At 37.8% G+C, this 15,226-nt stretch overlaps 1 protein-coding gene and 1 long non-coding RNA gene across 4 annotated transcripts in view; one reads left to right on the forward strand and one right to left on the reverse strand.

Moving 5' to 3' along the window:
* Positions 1 to 4,338: 4,338 nt before the first annotated feature.
* Positions 4,339 to 15,226, reverse strand: part of LOC118765195 — a 22,979-nt gene continuing 12,091 nt past the window's right edge. The window contains exon 3 of the long non-coding RNA XR_005001058.1: positions 4,339 to 4,351. This is a non-coding gene — a long non-coding RNA (uncharacterized LOC118765195). The remainder of the gene's footprint in view (positions 4,352 to 15,226) is intronic.
* The window catches only part of LOC115216587 (GTPase-activating protein skywalker-like), a 95,150-nt gene continuing 88,275 nt past the window's right edge, over positions 8,352 to 15,226 (forward strand). For 2 of the 3 annotated variants that reach the window (XM_036506876.1, XM_029786054.2), the window contains exon 1: positions 8,353 to 8,555. The gene's annotated coding sequence lies outside the window, so the exon portion shown is untranslated. Of the gene's footprint in view, positions 8,556 to 15,226 lie in introns of all 3 variants that reach the window. The other variant, XM_036506875.1, reaches the window with a different exon arrangement.

Below are 15,226 nucleotides of genomic sequence, written 5' to 3' on the forward strand. Positions count from 1 at the left end.
CCGTTCTGGCTGGAGTAGTATAAGCAGAGTAACGAACGCCATGGAGACCGTCGTAGAGATAGCCCTAATGGAGACCAATGCAGTAGGCAGCCGCAGCACCAGCAGTGAGGATGAGGAAGATGATTTCTTCAGCAACATCAGTCGGTTCCGGGAGAGCAGGAGCCACAGGTCACTGAAATCCAAGGCGCAAAACTTGGTGAAGACCTGACTGCTTCAAAGGAGATCCTGACTGAAGTCGCCCTTTTGGATGAGCAGGTCTTGATCGACCTGTTCACAGAGTATAACACCGCCATCCCATCTAGCGCTGTAGTTGAGCACCTATTCTTTACAGGCAAAGATATTTTGACGGCCAAGAGAGCCACCCTGTCAGATGGTAACTTTGAGAGGCTGATGTCTATGAAGAGCAACCAGCATCACGTTGAGGCGATGGAGAAGGCCCAGCCAGAGTAGCCATCATCTGATCTGGGCATGATACCTATGCTATACTACACCTTTTTGATTCGTTTAATACTTTTCGTAGAGTAAATAATGTGTATGTTGACTGAAAGACTAGTACTTAACTTCATTTATTCATTTAATTATTTGCAAACACCTTGATCATCATCTGATCTTGGTGTGCGATACCTTTTTGGAATGCTCCATGTGTAAGCTACATTATGAAAATGTCAGCTCTCTAAGCCTGTTTTTAAGGGTTTTAAAGGCAAAAAACTAAACCGAAACTAAATTCATATGATAAAAGTTAACTGTCATCAGTTAGCGTTAGCTTCCGCTAATTTTTTTTTTTCACCTGTTTAACAGTTTATCGGCTGCGAAGCTAATTTTTTTTGTTAGCGGATTAGCGGTTAGCGGTGCCCGCCACTGGGGGTAGTATTCATTATCAGGGAGGATGAATAGTCCTGTAGCGAGATGTGTAGCAAAAGGTGTTGTTGGTGTAGCAGATGAAGATAGGCGTGTTGACGACATCAACGTAAAACAATGTGGAAAGCATAGGATTATAATTTAAATCATTTATGTAATCCACACTTGCATTGACGTATTTGATACACACGGTTTGATTCACAATATCAAGGAAGGCCGCCATATGAAGTTACCAACTGCTTCGAATTGGTGAAGTAAAAATGAATAACAGGAGAAATATTGTGTCGACGTGATGAGGTAGAACCGGGTATGTTTTGTGTCTGTGTGTGCGTTGGTCATTCGGTCGAGTCGTGTTTTCTTTCCATCCTGTCTGTTTGTGTTGTGTGACTGCTACTGTGTTGTGTCGTTCATGCTAAATATGTTGCTTTCTATTGGCTGCTTGACTGTCGCAAGCTATCTCTCGACCGTTTGCCTGTTGCTGGGTGTCTGTCCTTCTGTCGTGTGTCTGATTGTATTTATAACGGTCACCCTAGCTAGAAGAACAGACATACCATAGGAGTAATTTCTACCTATGTACGTGTCCTTGGTATGACTTTAAACGACATCCGGTGGTGGGGCCCTAGTAAGAGAATTCCAGGGTTTTGAAGAGTGTGGAATCATCTTTGAGTCACTATTATTCCCTAGTCTATTCTGTTCCAGAATAGTAGCACCTGTTAGGGTTCCAACTGAGTGTTAATTAGCATGAGATCCCTTGGGGATGAAGGACCCTTAATTATCGTTCGAACTTCCTTCAAGAAGATAAATTCGTATAAAGGAAGCAAAAAGAAACTGAAGTGCAGTTGGTTTCTGGTTGACTCAGCCTCTTTTATGTCAATGGTTTTGTAGCTGATTGCGGTGAAGAGTGGGTTCTGTGCTGTGCAACACTTTATCCACTCAAAGCAAATTCATGCAAAGGAACTTTTTGCGTATTCGGAACGTTTGCACGGACCTATTGAGTTTGGGAAGTGGTCCTTTTGGGTCACAAGTTGACTTCCACAATGTATGTATGTATGTATGTATGTATGTACGTCTCTTCTATTTTTTAATTATCATAAATCTTCCACTGAGGAGGGAGCCGGCTTCCAACAAAGATACAAGGCTCCATCTTTGGGATGTAGTTAATGTTGTTGTTATATATATAATGTATTGAGTATTAAAGGAAGTAGTGAGTACTTAGTATGAAAGATTAAGAAAATAAGAAAGACTGAAACAACGTGTTAACGATACAAGATACTTTATTCGACTGCCGTTGTTGTACAAGTTAATTGTTTTGGCGGGAAACAAAGTGAAAGTCCTTTTATCAAGGGAGACAATGGGCGACGTTGATTGTTCATGTTTGTTGTGATGATTATATAACATCTTTTTTTTTTTTATATCATCTGTATCTACAGGGAATAATTATTCGTCGTCCACTTTTTGTGGTTTTATTATTTTGTAGTGTTGAATTCTGTAGTTGTGCTGTTTTTGTTTTTTCATGCGTGTTTGTTGACTTTGGAAATATATTTTCATAATCTAATTCTTCTGTTATGCGAACGTGTTCGTTTGTTTTAAGAATATGTTGTCTATTTCGTTTGACTGTATTTCCTTCCTCTGTTATTACTAAGTATGAACGAGGTTGCTCTAGTTTTTTAATTATTTTGCCCCTTCTAAACCAATTGTTGTTAAACTTAATTCTAACCGTGTCGTGTGGTTTTAACTCTGGGAGTTCTGTTGTAATGTTTGATTTCTTCTTTTCGTGAGGCCTGATACCAATTTTGTCGTGTAGTATGTTTGGGAGATTTGTTCGCAATGTTCTATTCATTATTTGATTTGCAGGGGATGGTGCACCATTTTGTAATTTAGTCGTGCGTAATGCTAAGAGCGCTAACTGAGGTTCTTCGCCACTTTTGAATGCCTTTTTTAGCGTCTTTTTTATTGTCTGTATATTTCTCTCAACCATGCCATTCGCTTGATGATAATGCGGGCTTGTCTTCGTGTGATGAAAATGCCAATTTTTTGCAAATTTTTTGAATTCAGCCGAATTGAATTCTGGACCGTTGTCACTTACAACTGTTTGCGGAATTCCGAATTTAGCAAAAGTTTCTTTTAGTTTTTTGATTACGGTTTTTGACTGGCAATCATTTATTTCGTGTAGATCAAAAAATCTTGTTGTATAGTCAATAATTGTGACATACGAATTTCCAGACAGGTGAAATACGTCTGTACCCACTTTGGTCCATGGTGTAGTAGGTATTTCATGATTTATTAGTGGTTCGGCTGCTTGTTGATTTTTGTAGTCAATGCAGTATGAGCATGTGTTAATCATGTCTTTGATTTGAGCGTTAATGCCGGGCCAGTATATACATTCTTTCGCTCTCTCTATGCATTTTTCGATACCCATGTGTCCGGTATGTATTTCCTGTAGAGCTTCTCTACGTAATGACTTAGGTACAATTATTCTTGAACCTTTTAGAACGAGACCATTGACGATTGATATTTCATCACGAACGGATACGAATGGTTTGATGTTTATTGGTATTTTGTCTTTTGGGGGCCATTCTGTTCTTGTATATGTGACGAGTGTCTGTAGAGACGGGTCGTCTGCAGTGGCTTCTTTATACTCTTTTAATTTAGTGTCGGTTATGGGGTAATTTTTTATTATTGCATGAATGTGCGATTTCATATCTTCGTCTGGTACTTCTGGAGTATTTTGCTCAAGGTATGCACGTGATAGGGTATCTGCAACAATTGATTCTTTACCAGGTATGTGGTTTAGGTCAAAATCATATCTTTGTAATGTTAGTAGAAATCTTTGGATTCTGGGGGGGCATTTAGTGATCGATTTTTTGAATATTTGCTTCAACGGTTTATGGTCATTTTCGATTCTGAAATGAGTTCCGTATATAAACTGATGAAATTTCTTGCATGCGAAAACTATACTGAGAGCTTCGCTCTCTATCGGACAGTAGTTTTGTTCCGCTTGAGTTGTTGCACGAGATGCAAACGAAACAGGTAGCCATCTTTCGTTGTGTTTCTGCTCAAGTATCGCTCCGAGCCCATGCTTACTAGCATCTGTAGTTATTTTTATTGGTAGATCTGGATCATACAATTGTAGCACTGGTTTTCTGGTAATCATTTCTTTTAGCTTTTTTATTGCTTCGATTTGTGGTTTGTCGAATGACCATAACGTGTCACTCTGTAGAAGCTGGCGCAATGGTGCTGTGACTTCGGAGTAATTAGATAAAAATTTACATAGGTAATTTGTCATACCTAGGAATCTTTGTAATTCTTTTTTACTTGTTGGCAGTGGCATGTGAATGATTGCTTGTACTTTGGTTGGATCTTGTTTTATCCCTTCGCTGGTTAATATATGCCCAAGGTACTTGATTTGTGATTCATAGAAGATACACTTTGATTTATTTAACTTTAATCTGTGCTTTCGGATTCAGATCTTTAGCTGTCTTTGCATCTATAACTGCGTGCGAGTTTGTTTTTGCAACAATGAATTTTATTTGCTTTGATAATTCTTTGTATTTAATGACTGCTGTGCATTTTCCTAGCACTTTTATAGCTGTGTTATTATAAGCTGATAATCGAGTTGAGGTTTTTTGCAGTTGTGGTTTTGGAATTATATTTCTATATTCTCTGAATGGCAGTACGGTTACGTCTGCTCCTGTATCTATTTTGAATGTTACATTCGAGTTGTTCACTTTTAGTTCGACCGTCCAAATGTCTTTTGGAGTCTTGAACTTTTCGATTTTGTGCACGCGGGAATTATTTGCAGTGATCATTTCGAGTACATGTGTATCGTCATCTGATTCATCGTCGGTATGTATCTCTACTTTATGTACAAATTTTCTTGATTTGCACATTTTTGCATAGTGTCCTTGTTTCTTGTATTTTTCACATGTCTTGTGAAATGCTGGGCATTTATTTCTTTTGTGATTATAACCACAATAGTGACAGTTAGTGACGTAGTGTTGACTTGGCGCTTGAAACTTCGCGGGCTTTCTGTCACTTCCGCCTTGTTCGTTTTGATGTCTGGATTGCATATGGCGGGTTACTTGAGTTTTGGCGCCTTTTCTGTCGTTTTGACTATATACCCTCGAGATTTCGTTATCTCTTGTTTCGGATGTGGCATTTAGCATCCTTGATTGGAGTCGTGTTTGCTCTGCACTCTGACCTGCATGAATTGTTTTTTGTAGGTCTAAATTTGGTTCTCTCAATAATCTTTCTCTTAATCTCATGTCTCTGATTCCACATATCAGAATATCTTTGGTGAGACTGTCTGTGAGGTTGCCGAATTCGCACTGTTGTGCCTTTTGGCGCAACTCTACTACGTACTCATCGAATTTTTGATGTTCCGCTTGTCCACATGTGAAGAATTTGTGTCTTAGGAAAGTTATGTTTTTCCTGGGTTCACAATATGCATCGAATTTTTCGATTACTGTCTGAAGGTTCATTTCTTCGTCGGGTGAATCGAAATCCAGTGTGGAATGGATATCTCAGCCTTTAGAACCGATGCAAGTTAAAAACATTGAAGTTTTTACTTTGTCTGGCTTCATGTCACTTTCTGTTGCTATCAAAAAGAGATTGAATTCTTTTTTCCACTTTTTCCATGCTGCGGCTAGATTTTCCTGATTAAAGTCTAGGTCTTTTGGATGCGGTAAATTTTCCATTTCGTCTTTGAAGTATGATTTCAACTTCTTTTTTCCTTTGGTTTCTGTATTTTGGGTTCTTTTAGTATTCTGACACCATGTTGTTGTTATATATATAATGTATTGAGTATTAAAGGAAGTAGTGAGTACTTAGTATGAAAGATTAAGAAAATAAGAGAGACTGAAACAACGTGTTAACGATACAAGATACTTTATTCGACTGCCGTTGTTGTACAAGTTAATTGTTTTGGCGGGAAACAAAGTGAAAGTCCTTTTATCAAGGGAGACAATGGGCGACGTTGATTGTTCATGTTTGTTGTGATGATTATATAACAGTTAACACAGACAAATTCACATTTGGGACTTGAGAAAAGTCTTGCTTATTTTTACTGTTCCACTCAAAGATTACATTTGTAATGTACGAATTAGCCAGGCGATTTCTCTTTCTGAAAATCCCAGTTTATCCAGATTCACCTTTAAGCATTTACTAACAAAACCTAATGCTCCAATTATTATTGGTATGAGTTCATAGTCTGTATGTATGTATGTATAGTCAGGTCACTCGTGGGAGCTACTGGTAACATATAATCCAGTACAGCCTATTGCATGGTCGGGTCGTCGGTGACTAAACTGACAACCTTGCTTGGCGAGGAGGATGATTGTTGGACATCCTGCAGCAGAAAAAATATGACCTGTCAAAGGGCGGAATAGCTCGCGAGAAGTCAACGGCTATCGAACAATATGTGTACGTGTATGTATGCACGTATTAATGTATACGCGGGGACGTGGAAATACCTGGGTTGGTGTCCAGGCGTGCGGTTGGCCCTCAGGGAATGGGAAGCCCCTTATGTTGTCACATTTCTCTAGGAGAAGGAAACTCTGAGAGAAAACCTTCTGCGCTGACAATATTCGATGATGTAGACTAGTTCTTCTTTTCGAGTTTATGTTGTTCATGTTCAGAGAATGGAACTGGATTCGTGCAAATCCTCTCCCTACCATAAAAAAATCTTTATGCACAGACATCGCTTGAAAATAAAAGTAAAGCCTACCACAAAAAGGGATGGTCGTAGCTTTCGCATGTGTGGGACTCTTGCTCAAGCGATGGCAATACTCTAACACGAGATTGCAGTCATCATGTATGTATGTAATGAAAGCGCGTGGCTTGGTGGTAAAGATATTCAGCTCACGATCGTAAGGTCGTGAGTTCGATTCCCGGTGGTGCGTTGTGTTCTTGAGCAAGACACTTTATTTCACGTTGCTCCAGTCCGCTCGGCTGGCAAAAATGAGTTGTACCTGTAATTTCAAAGGGCCGGGTTTGCCATATTCTGTGTCACTCTGAATCTCCCTGAGAGCTATGTCAAGGGTGCTCGTGTCAGTGGAGTGCTCAACCACTTGCGCGTTAATTTCACTTGCCGGCATTCCGTCGATCGGATCGACTGGAGCACTCATCGACGGAGTGCCAGTAAGTATGTATGTTTGTATGTACAAGTGTGTGTGTGTGTGTGTGTGTGTGTATGGGTGTCTGTCTGAACCTGTTTAAGTTTCGCCCCCCCCACATACAGACAGGCACACCCCCACACATAAATGCATTTACATACACGTGTGTGTGTGTGTATATATATATATATACATACATATATATATATATATATATATATATTTATTTATATATATATATATATATATATATAAATAAATATATATATATATATATATACACATACATATATATATATATATATATTATATATATATATATATATATATATATATATATGTTTCTTTAATCCTTTACTTGTTTCAGTTATTAGACTGCGGCCATGCTGCAGCACCGCCTTGAAGAATTTTTAGTCGGATGTATCGACCCTAGTACTTCTTTTCTTTCTTTTAAGCCTGGTACTTATTCCATTTTCCTTTTCCCGAACCGCTAGCTTACAGTGACGTAAACATACCAGCACCGGTTGTCAAACGGTGGGTGGGTGGGACAAGCACAGTCATCTTTCAGTTTCCCTTTGCCAAATCCATTCACTTGTCCTTTTGGTGGGCTCGAGGTGCCACGCAGTGGGACTGAACCCGGAACCCTGAAGTCGGCAAGCAAGCTTGTTACCACGCCTCCTTTACTATAATATATATATATATATATATATATACACACACACACATACACAAGATTTGGCGGTACAAACAGGGAAAACAGAACTCAAAACGTGTGTGTGTGTGTGTGTACTTTAGTACTATTTGGCCGGTGGAGGCGCTATGGCCCAGTGGTTAGGGCAGCGGATTCGCGGTTTCGATTCCCAGACCGGGTGTTGTGTGTGTTTACTGAGCGAAACACCTAAAGTTTCACGAGGCTCCGGCAGGGGGTGGTGGTGACCCCTGTTGTTCTCTTTCACCACCAACTTTCTCTCACTCTTTCTTCCTGTTTCTTGAGTAACGCTGCGATGGACTGGCGTCCCGTCCAGTTAGAGGGAACACATACGCCACAGAAACCGGGAAACCGGGCCCATGAGTCTGGCTAGGCTTGAAAAAAGGACGTAAAAAAACACAAACTATTTGGCCGAGAGTTTTGTACGTTGGCACTTGATAAGTGCTAACGCACGAAACTTTCGGCCCTTTAGTCACTCTGTTGCTTCAATCAAATATTAATAAATACATATATATATATTTACGTTACGAACTATTTTTGTCGTCAAATTATTTTTTTTACTGCTTACTCTCGGTGTTTACGAACGGCACGTGCCTGTCGTAACGCAATTATAGTCACATGTGTCAATAGGCGTGGAGATAGATTTGTCTGCTATTTTAGGTGATGAGTAAATAAAACCGGAATTGATTTCAGTAGCAGGAACTTTTCTTAGGCTTACACCGTTAATTTCCTATAATTGACTTTCACTGTACTTGTATAAAGAAAGAAAAAAACAAACAGAAAGAACGAAAAATAATAATAAAGAAAACGACGATTCTAACTAGAAGCTTTGACGTTCAGCTATTGTGGACTGTACCTCGGCAACTGACCTACAGGTTTGTATTTTGTTTTTATTAACTCACTGCCGTCTCTTTTACGACGATCACACGCACGTTCGCCATCAGCGAACATTTTTAATGAGCGAGCAAGAGAGATAGAGAGAGAGAAGGATTGACACAAAAGTTAAAAACGGTGACAGGGTGATAGTATTATTATCCATACGTACATACATACTTACATATATCTAGCTATGCTTCTCTTTCTATTTCAATAAGTATGTTTTGTCAGTTATATTCTATCATTCAATGGATTTTTCTTAAACGGATTGAAATTATTTCCCTACTATATCAAGGAGAACTAGATATACAATCTTTTTTCTTCGTGCCTCTATCGAATTACCTTTCTCTGTCCATCATTCTTCATTTGTCTATCTATCTAACCACCTGTCCGTTTCACGCCTTTCCCTATCTCTCTTTTTACTTTATTCCATATATTTACCGATCTAATCATGTTTATCTCTGTCCGTATTTCTACTATTCTCATTTCCATTTGCTATACCATACCATTTTTAAAAAATTAAATATTCTTTAATCTCACATTTATGTATCTACTTTCCAGTCTTTCTTTCCTTATACATACACACATGCTTTCTCCCGTGTTATCGATATAATTAGTCATAGACAGGTAGATAGACAGATACACTCGTGAAAAGTAGCGTGTATAAATCTCTATATATAAATACTTATAATATAAAAACAACCTATAATTGTTGAATGACAATGTACTTTAATTCCTATTTCTGTTCATGAATGAAATTGTTCTAAGATTTTGTTCCATGAGTCCCGTTTAAAACAGTGACAAGAAAGATGTTCTGTAGTAAAACAGTTGAATCCAATAAAACTAATATTTTGTATGGCCTAAGATTTTTTTAACAATTTGGTAGCATCAGGCTTACATTAAATTTTCACGTTTTTCTGCATTCGTGAAAAGCGATTGGCAGCGGTTGCGAAGTATGAAATATACATTTACAGTATATAATCTCATTCCTCTATGTTTCGAGTTCAAATCCCAGTAAATTCGACTGTACCTTTCATTTTTCTTCAGATTCATTAATCTAGCTTATCTGTGGATGACTGGGGCCAGTTGGCTAGTCTCCCATCATCACTGTTTGAGCTGACCTCTGGATCAAAGCCAATCAATATTCATAATCAGCCTTCATTTGTTTAATGAATAATGTACCCTTGTACACTTGACAGTAAGAAATGGTTTAAGGGAGATGTGACAGTTTTCTTTTCTAAACGGTTGAGCTACTAAAGTAGAAACTCTTTCTTTTAAGTATTAGTATATATATATACAATGGTAGTGGATTTAACTGACTACATTCCATCTTCTATGAAAATTAGTCACATACCCGGTCAAGTATGACGCAACATAGATATTTCAGTAATGTATTTAGCCTAAATGTTTAATGTTATCACAGATTTGAGCAAGTTAAGGCGGTGCCAAGTCAGATGGATGGATGTAAAACTGTTTGACGTTTGTGCATTTTTTCAGAGATATTAGCTTCATACACGAAATCCAGCATCTTACGTTGTTGCTCCGCCTGCTAGAAGTATGAGCCAAGACTCTGAAACAATACTCTACCATCATAAAAAAGAAAGGAATACATCGGACAATGCAATCTTAGACATGCAACAATAGGACAAGATGGCCATGGTTAGAACGTCTTTGGTTACAGGTATAATGGATCGGAGGTGACTTGGAACTACTAACAAAGACACCTATTGTTGATAATTACGGAAATCTCAGTAGACGACCGTTCATAAATATATCTCCATTAGAATTGATAACAAATGTTCTATTATGATTGTGAATATATATTGAGTCTACAATGTTTTAGTCATTAGGTATATGTATGTATACGTGTGTGTAGGACATGTATATCCTGCATGGTATTATGTATGTGCATGGTAGGTATGTGTGTGCATATACATACATACATACATATATATATATATATATATAGGAGAGTATTGTAGTTCGCTTGAAGCATTGTGTATTGTTTGTAAACAGGTATATAGCCCATTGTCTGTATTAGAGTGCATTGTTATACGCGCTGGCAGAAACGTTAGCACGCCAGGCGAAATGCTTAGCGGTATTTCGTCTGTCGTTACGTTCTGAGTTCAAATTCAGCCGAGGTCGACTTTGCCTTTCATCCTTTCGGGGTCGATAAAGTACCAGTTCGCACTGGGTTCGATGTAATCGACTTAATCCCTTTGTCTGTCTTTGTTTGTTCCCTCTATGTTTAGCCCCTTGTGGGCAATAGAGAAATATATATATGTGAGTGTATGTACAGGGTGTTCGGTTAAGTTTTACGGTTTGCATAAAAGGAAAAGAAAGCATTATACCATTCAAAAATAAAAGTTTTTTTTTTTTTTAAATCCCAAAATATCAACTAGATTATGGTTGGGAGACAACAGTTTATTTAAAGTAGTCACCCTCAGCTTCCACCACAGCCTCAAAACAGCTCCAGAACCTGGCACCTGCATTTTTCACTATATCCCAGGGAAAATCTTTGAACACCTTGATCTTGGCCACAATGTGTTCGCTGCAGGCAGAGTGGTTGGTGTTTTTCTCAACTGCACCCCACACATAATAATCCATGGGATTACAATTGAGGGAATTAGAAGACCAGAAATTGGGGCTGGTGAGGTCATAGAAATTCTCTGATAACCTCCTCTGACTCTTTCTGGAGATATGGCAAGAAGCTGAATCCTGCTGCCACACATATAACCTTCAAGCAGAAACCTTCCCCAGCCAAGGATTCACACAGTTTCCAGCATCTTCACATAACCATCTGAATGGAACCTAAGGCCCTGTTCAAGAATGTGAATTGCATTAGTCACCCTCAATGGAGACACACCCAAAGACCATCACAGTTTAGGGGAGCTTGGTTTTCATGTGGACATCACATGGATTGTAGGCAAGCTACCTGTTGTTCTGGGTGTTGTGCAACTGGTCCTGGCATAAGTTCTTTTCATCTGAGAAGAACCAGATCATCTCTGGCTCAACAGGATGCTTCAACTTGTTCAGGAGCTCCTTTGTCTTCATCAAGCAGTTCTTGACTTCCCTCCATGAAATTGCCATTACCTGTACAGGTGCAACTGGGTGTCACATATCAGATGTTGAAATGATCGCAGAGCAACATGAAATGAAGTGCTTTGCTCAAGAGCACAATGCATTACACAGTCTGGGAATCGAACCCACAATCTCACAATCATGAATGCAATACCTCAACCACAAAGCAATGTGTATATATATCCATTGTACCTACTCTACAACCAGACACCATATCTGTCCTTCCTATACCTTAAATCTCTCAACTGGCACAAAGCCACACCCAATCAATACTACTCCCCCCAGTCCCTGTTGAGCCTTTTTTTGCAAGATACTTGTTAACCCTAACAGTGCTGGTATCACATAAAAAAAAAACCCAGTACACTTAGTAAAGTGGTTGGTGTTAGGAAGAGCATCCAGCTCTAGAAACCATGCTAAAACAGTCAGTGGAACTTCATTTGGCCCCTGGCTTTACTTGCACCTGTCAAACCATTCAGCATATGAAAGCATGGAAAACACACATTAAAGCATCAAATGATGACAATGATGGTAATGAGTCAGGTGATATAAAAAAATTATAAAAGACGGACATATGTGTATGTATATATATATATATATATATATATATGTGGTAGTTGTCTACTCCTCATGCAAAGTTTGAATACCTCTTCTACTTACATCTTAGATCTATCATGGCGTCTGTTGTGGCTTCTTAAACCAGACAATGTTTGAAAAGACACCCACATAAATTGCATATCTGCTTTAGGCCATCACACACACACATATTATATATCTGTGTATATATATATATATATATATATATATATAGGTAAATGTCGGATGTATATAATGTGCTTTCACTTACTAGTGGACCATTTTATGTACTTAAAACAAAATTTTGTCTACCTCACTCCATATCAGGACAATTACCCCCCTATGACAATTCGCTCTGATGACATCCCCAGGACAATTACCCCCCCCCCCGCTTAATTACCCCCTCTCCAGTATATTAAGAAGTTTTAAATCATTGTCCAAAAGTGTAAATTCTATGTGATTCCTTGCAAATATTGTATCCCATTTATGTTTTCATAATTGCTAACTATGGCATTAATACAGGTTGAAACATCTAAATATTTCTTTCTAGAAATAATCAACAACAAACACATTTCTTTATTATTTAACAATTGATTTCTTTGTTAATCAACAACAAACACATTTCATCAAAACTAAAGTCTTTATTAGATTAAAAGTAACATTATCAAAACATGAAGGTAAAGCAAAACAAATATGCTTTCTTTTCTTCCGGGCACCAATGTACTCTAGCAGTTGTCTTTCATGTTATTCACCGACTGACCTTTCCTCTGAAAAAAATCAGTAGAATCCTTTGATCTTCATACACAAATTATTTTCCTCCTGAAACTTATAAAAAAGCTGCACACTAAATTTCCCAGGTGAAAAATAGCGGATTATACACAGGAAAATATGGTTTACATCGGGGATTAACTGCCTAGGGAGTTGTTGTCCTCAGGGGTAAATATCCTAGACTCCTTCACCCAAATTATTTTAAATTGTCTTCTTAAATAACTTATCTGAGGTTCACATTGCATTTAATCACCTGATAACTGGATACTTTGTTAACGACTGTTTACTGGCATTGATACCATGTAGTTTGTCCCAAAAAGAAATCTTTATTTACATCTAATTAGCTTAACTGCAAGAACAATCACATGAGTTGAAGAAACAGTTGATATTAAAACACTTGATACTAAATTGCAATTTTTGTCCTTTTTTTTAACCAGCTGAGTTTGATGAGAACTTGCAGTCTTTAGAGACACTATTCAACCAGTTTTCTTCATGTGTGTAGTAAACCTTAAGTGTCCGAATTTTTGAAGAGTTTATTCAAGTAATTCCTATGAAAGATTTGGTTATCTGAGTAGACATTTTAAAATCTTTGTTGTATCTGAGATCAGAAATGAAACTTGATGTGTTGTACCTAACTAGCACTGCAACTGATGGGTGTCAGGAAGCATCATTGCTCTGTTGCAAAGACAAATAGAAAGCCTTTGAATTGCATACAAACTAGTTGTTAAAATTCATGGCATTACCCATCAGGAGGCCATGTCTTTGAAATTTAAGTATATTATGGTCCTTGCTGTGAAAACAATCTGTTCCCTGTCTCAAGGACTTGTTCTTTTGTTACCACATTTTTCTACGAAATTTACTGCTTGTAAGGGTCTGACAGTATTTGTTGAGGCAGATTTTCCACAGCTGGATGCCTTTCCTGTTGCCAACCCTCACCCATTTCCAAGCAAGGTAATATTTCCTATGTCCAAACATGTTTTCCTTAAGAGACTGGAAACAAACATCATCACTTGTATGACAGTGTTTATGACCTTCACATGATGTCAAGTCAAGAGCTCTCTTTCTCACTCACACACACACATATGTATTCTTTTACTTTTACTTGTTTCAGTTATTTAACTGTGGCCATGCTGGAGCACTGTCTTTAGTTGAACAAATCAAACCTAGGACTTATTCTTTGTAAGCCTAGTACTTATTCTATTGGTCTCTTTTGCCAAACTGCTAAGTTACGGGGATGTAAACACACAAACATCGGTTGTCAAATGATGGTGGTGGAGACAGACACACAAATACATACATATATAATATATATATTTATGTGTGTGTGTGTCATTCCCTTCTGGTCATTTCAATATGTGACCGCGTGTGTATCGTTGGCGATTTTTTTTTTCTCCGTCTTCCCTTCCTTGGATCTTTCCTTTTCCTATGTTTCTGATGAAGAGCTCCGCTCGAAACGTTAAATCCCCCTTCTTTCTTTCCTTTCCTGAACGTCCAATAACACTATACTTGTTCCACATCTCGCATTGTTGTGTTTCCTCTTTGTTCATGTTTGGATTAACTATATATATATACTAGCAGTATCGCCCGGCGTTGCAAGGGAAATAACTATATAAGCATTTTTAGAGAGTTATAGCCAAAAAATAGCAAAAAAATGCATTAAAAATTGAAAAAAAATTAAGGTAAATTTTTTTTTTTAAATCGTTGACACATCGTAGATATTTTTAGAGAGTTACTTCCCTTATATAAAAGCGAAAAAAATGCATTAAAATGGAAAAATATGATGGTAAATTTTTTTTAAATCGTAGACTCATCGTAGATGCGCGCTAATACCCAGAAGGGCTCGATATGAATCACGACTATAAGATACCCGCTTTTGGTTAAACTGCACCGCAAAATGTGGGAGTAGTTACGAATCTAAATCGAAGGGGACAGACACACAACTTCACTCTTATATAAAGATGCTTTTTTTTTTTTCAGTCATAGAGTTAGATTTATGAAGGTCTTCAGTAGAAAATCCTTCGAATTCTGACTCGCTGCTTGATATAATGAAATTCGTATCCATTTTTTGTCAGAATTACAAATTTTGAAAACATAATAGGAACAAATTTCGGAAAAAAATCTCCCATAATTCACGGAATTAAAATTACACTTCGATTTTTGTACAAAACTGTATTTGAAGTGTTTACGAAGTATAATACGTGTTTTCACGAATGTACTAAAGAGATTTACTCTGATATTCTCATTTAAA

The sequence above is a fragment of the Octopus sinensis genome, linkage group LG10, assembly GCF_006345805.1.
Source record: "Octopus sinensis linkage group LG10, ASM634580v1, whole genome shotgun sequence".
NCBI lineage: Eukaryota > Metazoa > Mollusca > Cephalopoda > Octopoda > Octopodidae > Octopus > Octopus sinensis.